Source organism: Microcaecilia unicolor, chromosome 3 (assembly GCF_901765095.1).
Source record: "Microcaecilia unicolor chromosome 3, aMicUni1.1, whole genome shotgun sequence".
In the NCBI taxonomy this organism is placed as follows: domain Eukaryota; kingdom Metazoa; phylum Chordata; class Amphibia; order Gymnophiona; family Siphonopidae; genus Microcaecilia; species Microcaecilia unicolor.
In genome coordinates, this window is record NC_044033.1 from 54,666,855 (window position 1) to 54,681,741 (window position 14,887).

Genomic DNA, 14,887 nt, shown 5'->3' on the forward strand with positions numbered 1-14,887 from the left:
ATAACTAAGGATATCCTTTGTACACCCCCCTTCATATAAACTGAGGGTATTCTTATATGGTAATTGTGCTGGTGATTGAGTGGTATCTTAAAGTGTGGTTGACCAAAAACAAGGACATCCAAATCACGACGACGTCCAAATCACAGGACGTCCTTGGTATTTTCGAAAAAGATGGACGTCCATCTTTTTTCGAAAATGACCTTCTCCCCACCTCCGAAATTGGACGTCTTTCTAAAACGTCCAAATTCCAACTTAGACGTTTCTTTCAAAAATGCCCCTCTAATTCAAGCAACTACACCTTTACCCTACTGATCCTACCCGTAATCACTCCAACTCTAATCTTTCTTTCTTCATGAAGATGCCGGAGAAAATAGTTCTGGATCAAGTTTCCTCATATCTGGAAAAAAAAATTCTTGCCCCAGATTTTCATCAGGGACACAGAACAGAAACTCTGCTAACCATCACACACAAAGAAATTAGAACTGCTATCAATCACTCCAACTCTGATTCTTGTTTCACGTGACCTTGCCTTTGCATTTGATTTTGTAGATCATGACCTTCTGCTTCATCGGCTGAGTAACCTAGGCACTGGTGATACAGTGAATGCTTGGCTCACTTCCTACCTTACCAACCACTCATATTAGATTACTGCAGGGACTTCTTACTTCACATCATTTTCTTTGGTCTGCAATGTCCTTCATAGCTCCATATTGGCACCCACTTTGTTCAATATCTTTTTTGTGCAACTCCTTTTTCTCATTTAGTCACTGGGCTTTAGCTCTTATTGTTAAGCTGACAATGTCCAAATCTTATTTACTTTACCACAGACTTGGCCAAAACCCTACCCATCAACTTCATTTTTCTGGATTGCAGAAACCCAATGGAAACAGATTCCTCTGGTGGGATCCTGGTGCCTCATCTGGCTTCAGCTGAAAATTCACCAGTGGGACCCTAGTCAGTTGCAGTTCAACTGCTTCATAATATGAAAGTATGATTATGTCTCATTTGTTGCCGGCTCTACACTGCCTCTCATCCTCTGCCCATATCAAATTTAAATTCTTTTATTAACTCATAGGGTATGCATACACATACCCTGTACTATCTTGCTGATCATCTGGCGCCCACTACCTGCCCAATCATCTGATCATCTTTGCTTACTCTTCCACCCCCTTCTCACTAATTTGGATGTTACTAGCATTTTAGTCTTTAGCTATCTTGGGCTGTATTCATTTTGGGCCTTTAAAAATACAAAACTTATTAAAACTTGTCTATTTCAACTGACTCTTCGCTAATTCTCTCTTTCTAGTTCTCTTTTTACCTAGCATTTGTTTACTATACTTCACTTATGAGCCCCTCCCCCTCCTCTTCCCCATACTCTGCTTTCCCAACCCCTCTTTTTGGTTTAATTTTATTGTAAACTGCCTTGATGTACTACTGCATGATTGGCGGTATATCAAGATTGGACAAATAAATACTGTATGATGATTAAGGAGACATTCAGCATTATTTATTTATTATTAGTACTTATTAAATTTGATATATCACTTAACTTTATCCTATTCTGAATTAAAAACTGGTTAAAAGAGAGAGTAGGGTTCAATGTTCATATTCTCAATGGAGAAGGGTAGTTAGTGGGGTTCCCCAGGAGTCTGTGCTGGGAACGCTGCTTTTTAACATATTTATTAAAGTAAATGATTACAATAAAATTTATTTTTTCCCAGTATTACAGAAAAATGAATTCTTATTTATATGTCTAAATTTCAGTATAAGGAAAATAAAATCTCTCTCTGGTGTTTCTGTGTATTTCCCTGGAAGCTTAACAAATCTGACTACCACAAGATGTGCTTGTCAGATTACTGATGCTTAATTTTGTCCAATCACTTAATGCCTTATATTTTCTCTCTTACTTATCTGGTATTCTTCAACTCTGACCTCTAAAGTCACCTTCACATAATTCTGCTTCTTTGGTATTTTTCCCAATTATCAATCATTTGCCGTTTGCAAACCCAAATCTCCCTGAATATCTTAACACTCATATTTCCTTCACTGAAAGTCCTTCGCTGTATTAATTCAGAGTCTGTTTGAAACAGAGGTTTTTTGTTTTTTTTTAATTTGTACCCCGTGCTTTCCCACTCATGGCAGGCTCAATGTGGCTTAGGTACTTATTTGTACCTGGGGCAATGGAGGATTAAGTGACTTGCCCAGAGTCACAAGAAGCTGCCTGTGCCTGCAGTGGGAATCGAACCCAGTTTCCCAGGACCAAAATCCACCACTCTAACCACTAGGCCACTCCTCCACTCCTTTTAAAGTTTATGGCCCATTATTTTAGGCCAAGCAAACCTGTCTGTTAACTTGTCCTTGAGAAGGCCAAGCAAACACAGGCTTTAGCTATAGATCATTGATAAGGGAATAAGTTATATATACAAAGCTGGCTGATCTGCAAAACCAAACAGCTCTATACTAAACAGGCCATTCAAATTTCACCCTCTCCACCTATATTTCACTTACCTACCCACTTTCAATCTCCTCCTCTCACCCCATAGTTCTCCCGTCTCACTCCGTCTATGGCCTCCTGTTCTCTCATCCATTCCCCATTACCACACTTCTACCCTCTGTATTCACCATCTTCCTCTCACTCATCTCCTTGAGAGCCTCCATAGTCTCTCCCTCACAGTCCCATCATGCCAATCGTCTCCCCTCCCCCTCTCATAACTTAGTAACCCAGTATCTCCTCTCTTAATCCAGCAACTCCCTGTCCCCTCTTCCCCTCCACGCCTATGGTCTATCAATTTTCTGTCCTCTCCTGCTTCCCCTCCACCCTATGGTGCAGCAACTCTATCCTCCCCTTTTCCCTTCCGCACCTGTGGTCTGTCAATTTACTGTCTCGCCTATTTCCCTTCCATCCTATGGTGCATCAACTCCCTTCCCATCCCCCCTCAAAAAAAAGTGCAGCTTCAATGCTAGGCAGGGCACTGCTAGGAGGGGAGAGTGACCGCAGGAAATCCAGCCTTGTAGGAGGAGATTCAGCACACAAATCTCGATGCTGTGCTTCTTGGTTGTGTAAATGGCAAACCGTGCACCGGAAGTGAAAGCCTGCTGTGTGCAGTTTATTGCCTATACAACTTGAGAAGCGTGGCATTGGGGTTGTGTAGCCACATCGCCTGTGGGTCCATCATCTCTCTTCTCTCCATCCCCCACAGTCCAGGATCTTTTTCTCTATTCACACTCGTTCTCCCTCTCCCCATCTCTGTCCACAGTCTGGCATCTCTACTTCTCTCCTGCTCTCCTCTATGGTCTGACGCCCCCCCCCCCCCCCCCCCCATAGGTCCAGCATCTCTCTTCTTCCTCTCCCCCTTCAGGTCCAGCACTTTTCCCTCTTCCTCTCAGCCCCCCATGAGTCCAGTACCTTCCATCTTCTTCCCTCAGCTCCCCACAGACCTCTCCCTCTTCTCTCAGCCTCCCCACGTCCAGAACCTTCCCTCTTCTCCCAGACCTCCTGCTATGCTCCCCTCAATCACCTCCAGTGAGTCCAGCATTTATTCCTCTTTACCCCCAGCCCCTCAGACCTCTTACTCTTCTCCCCTCAGCCACCCCTCCCTTAGCCAGCCATCCCCCCCTCTGTGAGTTCAGCATTTATTTCTCCTCTCCCCTCAGCCCTCTCTCATACCTCTTGCTCTTCTCCTGTCAGCTCTTTTCTCTCCTACCTACGTATGCAGCACTTCCTCATCCTCTGCCTGCCCCGGTCCAACAAACCTCATTTATTTACCAGCAGTGGCAACCAGCACATGCCACCCGAGCTGACCTGGTGCTTTACCTCTGCTGCACCCCACTCTTGTGTAAATAGGATGTTGCGTCAGAAGTGCGGGGTGTGGCAGTGTCAGATGAAAAGCTCGTGGCTGGCTTGGGCAGTGTGTACTTGGTGCTGCTGCTGGCACAGAAATTAGGCTTGTCGGACTGGAACAGGGAGGAGGGGGATGGATGAGAGAGAAGTTCAGCACATGCGGTGGGAGGGAGAGGACTGAGGGGGAAAAAGAAAGAGGTCTGGAAATTTGAGGGTGGGCTGAGGGGAAAAGTCAGACTCGAGCGGTAGGGAAGGGAATGGAAGAGAGAGACCATGCTAAACCTTTCAAACCTGCTGGCTTAGAGGGAACAGGTGAGGGGGGAGGAACCATGGGTGTTGATGTCACTTCTTGAGCCAAAAAGTGCCAGAACGCCGTTCCACCCTGTTCCAGCACAAATTAAGCCCCGATACCAATCCAACTTTGCTTTAAGTAGATCACCATTTGGCTCTCTGACCATCATGTCATTGTAAATCCATAGTAACATAGTAGGTGACAGCAGATAAAGACCTAACTATAGCCTGTTGGATATCTGGTGCAGCTTCTCCTCAGTTACTGTTGTTGCTTCTTCCACATACTTTCATATACTTTGGAATAACCTCAGGTGCTGGGGCCTTTATTTCATCATACTCCTTTCCATGACTCAAGGACTGAGGCTTAGATTTCACATTGTCAGGGTGTAGGGCACTGACATGTTGGTTACTGCCAAACTCTGTTCACTTGATGGTAGCTTTGCAGTCTTCAGCAAAGTGGTTAAAAGAACAGCATTTATAGCAGATTCTGTACTTATCGAGTAATTCTTTGTGTTCTTTCAAGGTTTCTCTCTAAATCCATGAAATTTTCTCAAAGAATGTGGTTTCTTGTGCAGCTGGCATTGTTAGTTTGGATCTTCTACTTTGTCTTAATAGGAGGAAGGTTAGAAAGTGTAGATGTTGTGGACAGAATTTCTGTCTTGTGCCCAGATATGGGTTTCCTAATGTCACTGTGCCTCTTCCTTGATTTTTTTTTTTTTTTTTTGCTTCGGGTGCAATGAGAAGCTAGGATCATTTCTCTTGTTGTGAGAAGAACAACCACCAACCAGGAGTGAAGGAGTAGTTACTGTAGTGGCCTGAGAACTGGGAGGAAATTTCCCTTGTCTTTTTTTTGTACTGTATACCATATGAGAACCACTTCTCTTGTAGCTTGTATGGCAGCTTTTTTGGAATGGGAGAAATGCTCAAACAGTAGGATCCTGGGGGGGGGGTACAGCTCTAGAAGTAGGTTTCCCGGTTCTTGCAGCTTGCAGTTGTCTCTGCCTGATGTATTTGGAAAGTTCTCAATTATTTCAAGCAATGCACTCTCAATAGATTCTGGGGTGCTGTTCGAGTCTTTTTCCACATTTCCACTAGTCCCTCATGTGTGAAGATTTTAATTTTTTTTGTTATAAACTACAGATCTGCTCCCCAGTCATCTTAGCATCAGATTGATCTCGTCCTTCAGGGTAGAGTTCAGATCTGTAATGGCATCCTTGAAATCAGCTTGCGAATCATGAACTTGGTTAGCTCAGATCCAATACCTCAGTTTGAAAAGCCAGAGGCATTTGTGGGTGGCTGTCGTGAAGCCTTCTCCCATACCTGGTTTGTTTGTTTGTTAGAATCTTGATATACCTGCTTTCTGTGGTACAACTAAAGTGGTATGTATATTGAACACACTGACTTTTGCGATCTTGAAGATCTTGATTAATGCTTAGAGGCATAGGAATATCAGGAGATACTGTCTTTTAGAAGCTCCTTTCTTTTTTTTCTTATTTTAACCAGACACAGCAAAATAAAAGGAACATCATATATGATGTACTGTGAGTTTTCAGTATCTTGCTAGCATATCAGCTATAATACCTCTTAGCATACAATTCCCCCTTCCCCCCCCTAACAAGAAAAGCTATATACATTGGATCAAGTGGTGTTTTAAGCTTCTAAATGAACATTGGATATTCAATCACTACATTCCAGGAGCAGAACAGTTCTCAAACGTTAGCGAAGGCGCCCATTCGATTTTTGGCTTAGAGCCGTCAATTTAGACTTTGAAGATGCCTATTGAAGATTATGTATCACTTGAGGTAAGCGTGGCACTATGGGCTATTTCCAAGGTGCAGTCAAAATCATGTGACTGGCCTTTACTGTATAGGCAATCAGTTTACAAGTTTTAACTCTCAGACTTGGAGGTCCTACATTCAACAAGCAATGGTCTATCTTTTGTTACAGTGTTACCCCTGTTGTTTGTTATCAATGAAAAACTTTGGGTCCAAAAGAGTTGTGCCTGAGGACAAGACCACCAAATATAACAAAAGGCCACTGTTGCACCAACACAGATCATTCCAATCCCATACATACATACCAAGCGCACCAGGGTGTAGTACCACTTCTACAGAATCTTATATCTATTTTTACCATGTTACTTGCTATTGAAACTCTTAGAAGATATCTAAAAAAAATGTACTCCGGGTTTTCTGTTAATATCTTTGCTTTATATCATACTCCCATATTATTGCTATGTACATATATCATGATCGGCACACCCTGGAAGATTACAACTTTATATAAGCAAGAGATGCCTCCTATTTCACACTCCCCCTCTTGGGGCAATTACTATTTGAGTTTCCTCTAACTGTAATTCCCATTGGGCCCTATGATAAATAAAGTCCTCATGCTGCAATAATCCATATTCCTCTGTTAACTCTACATAATTCCATTACTTGTCCTTCATCCAGCATCTGGCCTAGAGAACAGAGGTCTCCAGATTCTGACCTCCTGAATACTGGGTTATCTTTTCCTAGTTGGAAACCACTTGCAAACCTTATAGGGGTAGATTTAAACAAAAACCAAAAAACCTCTAAGTAATTTGTATCTAGTGCACCTCCATAGCTCCAGCATCTCTTGGATTAAAGGGTTGTCTCCCACAGAGAACTTGTGGAGTTCCAGAACAGTTAGCTAGGGCACAGCCCACAAGGCTGTAGGTGGCCATCTTTAGACCTGCACCCAGAGCACTAGGGGACGTAGCTGTGTGGCTTTACAGTATTGCTGGAAATCAGGAATCCCCATCCCTCCCTGAACATGAAGTAGACAAAGCACCTCCCTACTTACCCTGGGGTGCCTACGATGCCAAGCATATTTAAACATTCTATGATTTAAAATTCTTTTTTTTTTTTTAATATTCTCAATACACAATGCATTTACAAAAAGGTATGACAACAATGATCACAACTTACAAATACTTGTACCAACTGTGACCCAATGCTTTTGCATAAAGCATATTGCAGCAACAATCACAACTTACAACTGTTAATACAAATTTTGACCCAATTATCAATAACTAACTGCATAACTGAGATGCCTTACGTGTCGAGTTTTACTTTTATCCCCACCTTCCAAATACACTCTAACATCCCTCCATTCGTTATACACTTTAGCACAACATACATTCTCCATGCAACCTCCTATCTCATGCTCCCTTCCAACCCACCGCCCTCCCAGATATAAAATTCTAAAGAATTTTTTCATTAGGGGGATTGGTAGAGCAGTAAATAAATATAAGCATGTTAGGCAGAATTATCATTTTTATTACGTTTATCCTCTCCCCACCATGACACTGTTAAGACTTCTCGTCTCTCTAAATCTTCTCAAAGTTGCAGAATCAGGGGTGGATAAATAACTTTATTTAAGTGTTCCCAGTGTGCAGCGATATTTATCCCTAAGTATCTTATATAATGTGGAGCCCAGTTGAATGAATATTGTCCTTGTGTGTTACCTTTATCTGCTCCAACACATGATGTACCCTTTCAAACTCAATTTGAGGAAGTTCCTGCTTCAAAACGGAGGTTAGCAAAAATTGATGGCAAATCTTCTGCATAAGGATAGTTCTGCTTTGCTTCAGTGAAGCTTCTGGAAATCCTTGGACCTGCAAGTTGTTCCTGCAAGGCCAGTTCTCAAAGTCCTCCAATTTAAGGGCCATGTTTAGTCCCAAATTCTAACTTTCTTTTGCAGGTCTAATACCTCAGAGTTCTTATCTATGACCCGCTCTTCTAACTTGTTGGGTTTCTGACCCATGTCCTCAATCTTTTAAATTCAGACCTTCCATGTCTGTGTGTAGGTCCACGTTAATGCCGAGGATTGTAGTCTCAGTTCATCTAGCCACTGTTTCATTTCCTGTCACCTAGGAAGTCCAAATGTATCCCCTCTTGCTCCTGTTTCAAGCAGAAGCACCTCTGATTCGGGTGACACCCGTTCTTTGCCATTCTTTGCCATCGTTGGCCGTAGTGCCTCATGTAGGCACTGCAGTTGAAGCCACTGTATACGAAGATTTTACGGCCACTTGCCCACTTTTTAATTTCCATCAAGCTCATTGTGTTATTGCCTGCGCTTTCCTCCTTTTGGCCACAAATGAGATAGGTTCGCTAATTATCCATAGCGTTGAATCTTGGGGTTCGGGAGATTCTTCTGTATGCTACCATCAGGTGAGTGATGTCACCTCCTCAATATAGGTGGTTATTATCCTTTGAGATAGTGATTGCAGTAGGAGGGCACACTAAGAGCGACAAAGGTTCTGGAAATACAGAAGATTCAAGAAGTGTAAGGAATAGAGGGGCCACTTTTAGTGGCTGGGACAGAGAAACCCTCTCAGCAGCAAGAAAGATTTGGATCTCTGTGGAAGCGTGTATCTAAGGGTGACAGATAATTAAAGAGAGACAGTCACGTAGACAGCCAGATGGCATGGAGAGAAAATGCATGGTTCTACTGACCCTTAATTATGCAGTTCTTATTTGAATTTTGGTCACACCTTTTTCAGTAGTAGCTCAAGGTGAGTTACATTCAGGTACACTGGCTATTTCCCTGTCCCAGGAGGGTTCACAATCTAAGTTTGTACCAGAGGCAATGGAGGGTTAAGTGACTTGCCTAAGATCACAAGCAGTAGCAGTGTGAGTTTAACCAGGCACCTCTTGGTGTCAAGACCAGTGCGCTAACCACTAGGCCCCTCCTCCACACACCACATTGTAACTGAGATCAGGTGATGTACTATTTGAGAAAGGTTCATACTTGATATGGCTCTTGAATGTGAAGCTTTATGCAATGATTTTGGTCACATGGTTGGCAAAAGAGATCCTATCTTTAACACGTTGACCAATCCAGATTTATCCTAGAGAGTCAGGCGGATAATGTCAAAAGGACATTTCAGCATATCTGGGCAGTGCATCAAAGGAAGGAAAAGGCATTGCTCATTGGGACTTTCTGTGGAAGGTCATGGCAGAGATTAGTTGTAGGGGAAATTTAGCTAGGGGAGTCCAGCAATTACATGGTAGATCAGAGGCATGGATAAAGGTGCATTTGGGGGGATACTCAAGACACCATGTGCTTGGAGCAGGGGACTTGGCAAAGGTATCCATGGTCCCAATTACTTTTCTCATTTCACTAGAACCCTTGGTGATAAGACTAAGAGGGAATCCAAATGTTGAAGGGATCCGCATAGCAAACCAGGAATACTTCATGGACCCTACCTGTGATACTGTCCGAATTGCACGACTGAGGGTGTGGCAAGCTGCAAAATAAATTTAGATAAAACAGAGGTACTAGCATTTCATTGATAGAGAAATGTGTATATCTGACCACACCTCCCTTTAAAAGGGCAAAGGAGTTGGACTTAGATTGGGGTGGATAGGGGAAGGCTATACGATAATTTATGGTAAAATACTGGGTGAGATGGAGAAGAACTTAGGTAACTGGTGTGCTATGACTCCATCTTGGTGGTGAAGAACTGGTGCCATCAAAATGAAAGTGATCCCACGTCTCCTGTATCTGAGGCCCAACTGATTGAAATTCCCGAAGGAGTGCTGCTCAAATTATAGAAAGATTTTTTTTTTTTTATATGGGAGCACAAACAACCAAGAGTGGCAAAGGAAATATTTTGGAGGAAGAAATATGGAGGCTTGGCCCTACCCAACATTAGGTACTACTATTTGGTGGCTCAATTAAAACACATTTAGACTGGTCTTTGGGGCAGGGAAACTGGAGGTTCAGTTAGAAATGGTGGGGTGGCCAAATTTTCCCATGGACTTTGGTGAGGAGGGAGAAAATGGGTGCAAGAAGTGGAAAATCCCTACATTCAACACTAAAAGTGCGGTGAGCGTTCTTTAAAATTAAAGGAATTAAGAAAATGGGGTTCAAGTTAGCCATAATCAGGAAAGATGAAGATTTAATGAGGAGACATATTAGGGGACACTTTGACAGATGGATGCTGTAGGGGTTACCAATGTTCATTCATCTAATAGAGAAAGATGGGTTAAAGTCTTTCCAAGAGGTTCAGGAGTAGGGAACCTTTTCACAGTATATCAGGTTCAAAATTATATGCAAGTCAAAGAGATTGGAGTGGAGGAACAGACAAAAGTTTGAATGGTTCTGGAAATCAATGCACCAAATGAAAGGAGCAACCACCCTATAATAAGACTTTTTTCAAGGTAGAGATTTAAAAAATATGAATCTATGACAGCTTGGCAAACAGACCTGGGTGATGAAATATTTATTTTAAAAGCTTATAACAAGCTTAGAACCTACGTGTCTACCATAGAAATATACATAATAAAATTTACAAACAAGATTAAAAACAATACAAATGTGCTGCTACAATCATCTTTCATTAATTTTCTGTTTGCCTGAACAAAAAGCTGTGTCTTTAACAATTTCTTAAACTTCAGTACATTTGAACATAAACGTAACTGGCCTGGTAAGGTATTCCACATTAAGGGCCCGACTATTGAAAATACTGAAGCCCTTGTCCTTGCATAATGTGCAGTTGTTACAAAATCCAGAGCTAACTGTATTGTAAATCCTACCACAGTGGTTCTCAAACCTGGTCCTGGAAGGTAACCCAGCCAGTCAGGTTTTCAGGATATTCACAATGAATATTTATGAGAGATTTACATGCCCCTGAGGCAGTATATGCAAATCCCTCTCATGAATCAGTGGCGTAGCCACAGGTGGGCTTGGGTGGGCCGGGGCTCACTCACTTAGAGCTCAGGCCCACCCAACAGTAGCACACGTTTAGTCGTAGCTGTGGGATCCCAAGCTTGGCCAGCTGAAGACTTCCTCCAGATGGTAACAAAAACGCTATTCTCCATGATACCAGCACCTGCGTATGTTCAGTTTTCAGCACATGCCTGCTGCAGACTGCCAAGGTGAAAAGAAGCGTTTTCCCAGCAGCTGAGATATTTTTTGGGTGGTGGTTGGGGAGGGGGGGGGGGGGAGAACAATTGGTGTCCACCCACTTCTTCCCTAGGCTCACCCAAAATCTGTTGTCTGCCTATGCCCCTGTCATGAATATTCCTTAAGGATATTCTGAAAACCTGACTGGCTGGTGTGCCTCTAGGACCAGGTTTGGGAACCACTGCCCTACCAGCAGAAAAGATCTTAACAGATTGATGATTAATAAACAAGATTTTATATTGTATCCTACATTTTACAGTCAGCCACTGAAGCTGTTTCAATAGAGGGGTGATATGAGCAAATTTAGAAGGTGGCAGCATTCTGCACAATTTGTAGGGCTTTAACCCACAGCTAGACACTCCCAGATAGAATTACAATAATCCATTTTTGACAACACTCCTAAAATCAACTGAACTCAACATAGACTTCAATTGATACAACAAATGCATATGCTGAAAGGATGATTGAATCACATTCACAATTTGTTTCTGCAATGTGAGCTGAGCATCAAAAATTTTTTTTTTTGAGGGGGGGGGGGGTTGGAAAAGGATTTTTATTACAGCCAGGCAATGGTCTGTTAGTTCAGCAATAAAGAAGAATGCATACAAAGTCCTGTACAGATGGTACATCACGTCCATGAGAGTAAAATGATATTTCCAAATGCTTTAAACTCCTGTTAGAGGCAGAGTGGCCAAGAGGGAACCTTTGACACATATAGAAGGGCATAATCGAACGGGGTGCCCAAGTTTTCCTGAGGACGTCCTTGCAGGGCGTCCCCGCGAAGGGGTGGGGAAACCCGTATTATCGAAACAAGATGGGCGGCCATCTTTTGTTTCAATAATACGGTCGGGGACGTCCAAATCTCAACATTTACGTCGACCTTAGAGATGGTCGTCCCTGATTTTCAGTGATAATGGAAACCGAAAACGCTCATCTCAGAAACAACTAAATCAAAGCCATTTGGTCATGGGATGAACCAGCATTCGTAGTGCACTGGTCCCCCTGACATGCCAGGAAAACCAACTTGACACCCTAGGGGGCACTGCAGTGGACTTCAGAAAAAGCTCCCAGGTGCATAGCTCCCTTACCTTGTGTGCTGAGACCCCCAAAACTCACTCCCCACAACTGTACACCACTACCATAGCCCTTAGGGATGAAGGGGGGCACCTAGGTGTGGGTACAGTGGGTTTCTGGTGGGTTTTGGAGGGCTCACATTTACCATCACAAGTATAACAAGTAGTGGGGGTAAGGGCCTGGGTCCGCCTGCCTGAAGTGCACTGCAGTACGCACTAAAACTGCTCCAGGGACCTGCATACTGCTGTCACGGAGCTGGGCATGATATTTGAGTCTGGCATAGAGGCTGGAAAAAATATTTTAAAAAACGTTTTAGGGTGGGAGGGGGTTAGTGACCACAGGGGGACTAAGGGGAGGTCATCCCCAATTCCCTCCGGTGGTCATCTGGTCATTTAGGGCACATTTTTGTGGCTTGGTTGTTAAAAAAAAAAGATCAAGTAATGTCGGCCAAGCGTTCGTCAGGGACGCCCTTCCTTATTCCATTATCGGCCGAGGATGACCATGTGTTAAGCACGCCCCAGTCCTGCCTTCGCTATGCTTCCGACACAACCCCATAAACTTTGGTCGTCCCTGCAACGGGAAGCAATTGAGGACACCCAAAATCGGCTTTCGATTATGCTGATTTGGGCGACCCTGGGAGAAGGATGTCAATCTCCCGATTTGTGTCGAAAGATGGGCGCCCTTCTCTTTCGAAAATAAGTCTGATAGTGGACCTATGGGAAGTTGGTGGACTTACATAGTAACATAGTAGATGACGGCAGAAAAAGACCTATACGGTCCATCCAGTCTGCTCAACAAGATAAACTCACATGTGCTACTTTTTGTGTATACCTTACCTTGATTTGTATCTGTCTTTTTCAGGGCACAGACCGTAGAAGTCTGCCCAGCACTAGCCCCACCTCCCAACCACCAGCCCCGCCTCCCACCTCCGGCTCTGCCACCCAATCTTGGCTAAGCTCCTGAGGATCCATTCCTTCTGAACAGGATTCCTTTATGTTTATCCCATACATGTTCGAATTACGTTACCGTTTTCATCTCCATCACCTCCCGCGGATGGGCATTCCAAGCATCCACCACTCTCTCCGTGAAAAAATACTTCCTGACATTTTTCTTGAGTCTGCCCCCCTTCAATCTTATTTCGTGTCCTCTAGTTCTACCGCCTTCCCACCTCCAGAAAAGGTTCGTTTGCGGATTAATACCTTTCAAATATTTGAACGTCTCCTTTCCTCCAGGGTATACATGTTCAGGTCAGCAAGTCTCTCCTCATATGTCTTGTAACGCAAATCCCATAACATTCTCGTAGCTTTTCTTTGCACCGCTTCAAGTTTTTTTACATCCTTAGCAAGATATGGCCTCCAAAACTGAACACAATACTCCAGATGGGGCCTCACTAATGACTTATACAAGGGCATCAACACCCCTTTTCTTCTGCTGGTCACACCTCTCTCTATACAGCCTAGCAACCTTCTAGCTATGGCCACCGCCTTGTCACACTGTTTTGTCGCCTTCAGATCCTCAGATACTATCACCCCAAGGTCCCTCTCCCCGTCCGTACCTATCTGACTCTCACCGCCTAACACATACGTCTCCCGTGGATTTCTACTCCCTAAGTGCATCACTTTGCATTTCTTCGTATTGAATTTTAATTGCCAAACCTTAGACCATTCTTCTAGCTTCCTCAGATCCATTTTCATGTTTTCACTTCCTCCTGGGTGTCCACTCTGTTACAGATCTTAGTATCACCCGCAAACAGGCAAACTTTACCTTCTAACCCTTCGGCAATGTCACTCACAAATATATTGAACAGAATCGGCCCCAGCACCGATCCCCGAGGCACTCCACTACTCACCTTTCCCTCCTCCGAGCGAATTCCATTTACCACCACCTTCTGGCGTCTGTCCGTCAACCAGTTCCTAATCCAGTTCACCACTTCGGGTCCTATCTTCAGCCCGTCCAGTTTATTTAAGAGCCTCCTGTGGGGAACCGTGTCAAAAGCTTTGCTGAAATCTAAGTAGATTACGTCTATAGCTCGTCCCTGATTCAATTCTCCGGTCACCCAATCAAAGAATTCAATGAGATCCATTTGGTACGATTTCCCTTTGGTAAAACCATGTTGTCTCAGATATTGCAACTTATTGGCTCCCAGGAAATTCACTATCCTTTCCTTCAGCATCGCTTCCATTACTTTTCCAATAACCGAAGTGAGGGTTACTGGCCTGTAGTTTCCAGTTTCTTCCCTATCACCCACTTTTGTGAAGAGGGACCACATCCGCCGTTCTCCAATCCCTCGGAACCACTCCCGTCTGCAGGGATTTATTAAACAAATCTTTAAGAGGACCCGCCAGAACCTCTCTGAGCTCCCTCAGTATCCTGGGGTGGATCCCATCCGGTCCCATGGCTTTGTCCACCTTTAGCTTTTCAAGTTGCTCATACTCACAGGATGTGGAAAGGGAAATATTTAAATTATTTAGAGAAAGTTTGAGGGTGGACACCAGGCTCTTCCTATTGGGGTTCATGTCACACAAACTTAGTAAGGGGGAAAAAGACTGATACGGTAGGCTCCGAGGGGCTCAGAGGAAAGCAGTAGCGGCAACCTGAGGCTGCTGCCCCCCCTCTGGTGTCTACCCCCAACATAGACACAGCTCCCAGGGTTGCGGAGTCTCTGTGCCCTGGGCAATGCGTCTGATCACCAGACTAAGTAAAGTGCCTATTATATTTCAAAATATTGAGACTTTACAACTGACA

The 14,887-nt window shown here is 43.7% G+C and overlaps 1 protein-coding gene across 2 annotated transcripts in view; it reads right to left on the reverse strand.

Annotated features, from left to right (window-relative positions):
- Positions 1 to 14,887, reverse strand: part of LOC115465460 (PHD finger protein 10-like) — a 282,287-nt gene that overhangs the window by 167,862 nt on the left and 99,538 nt on the right. The window lies entirely within an intron of this gene.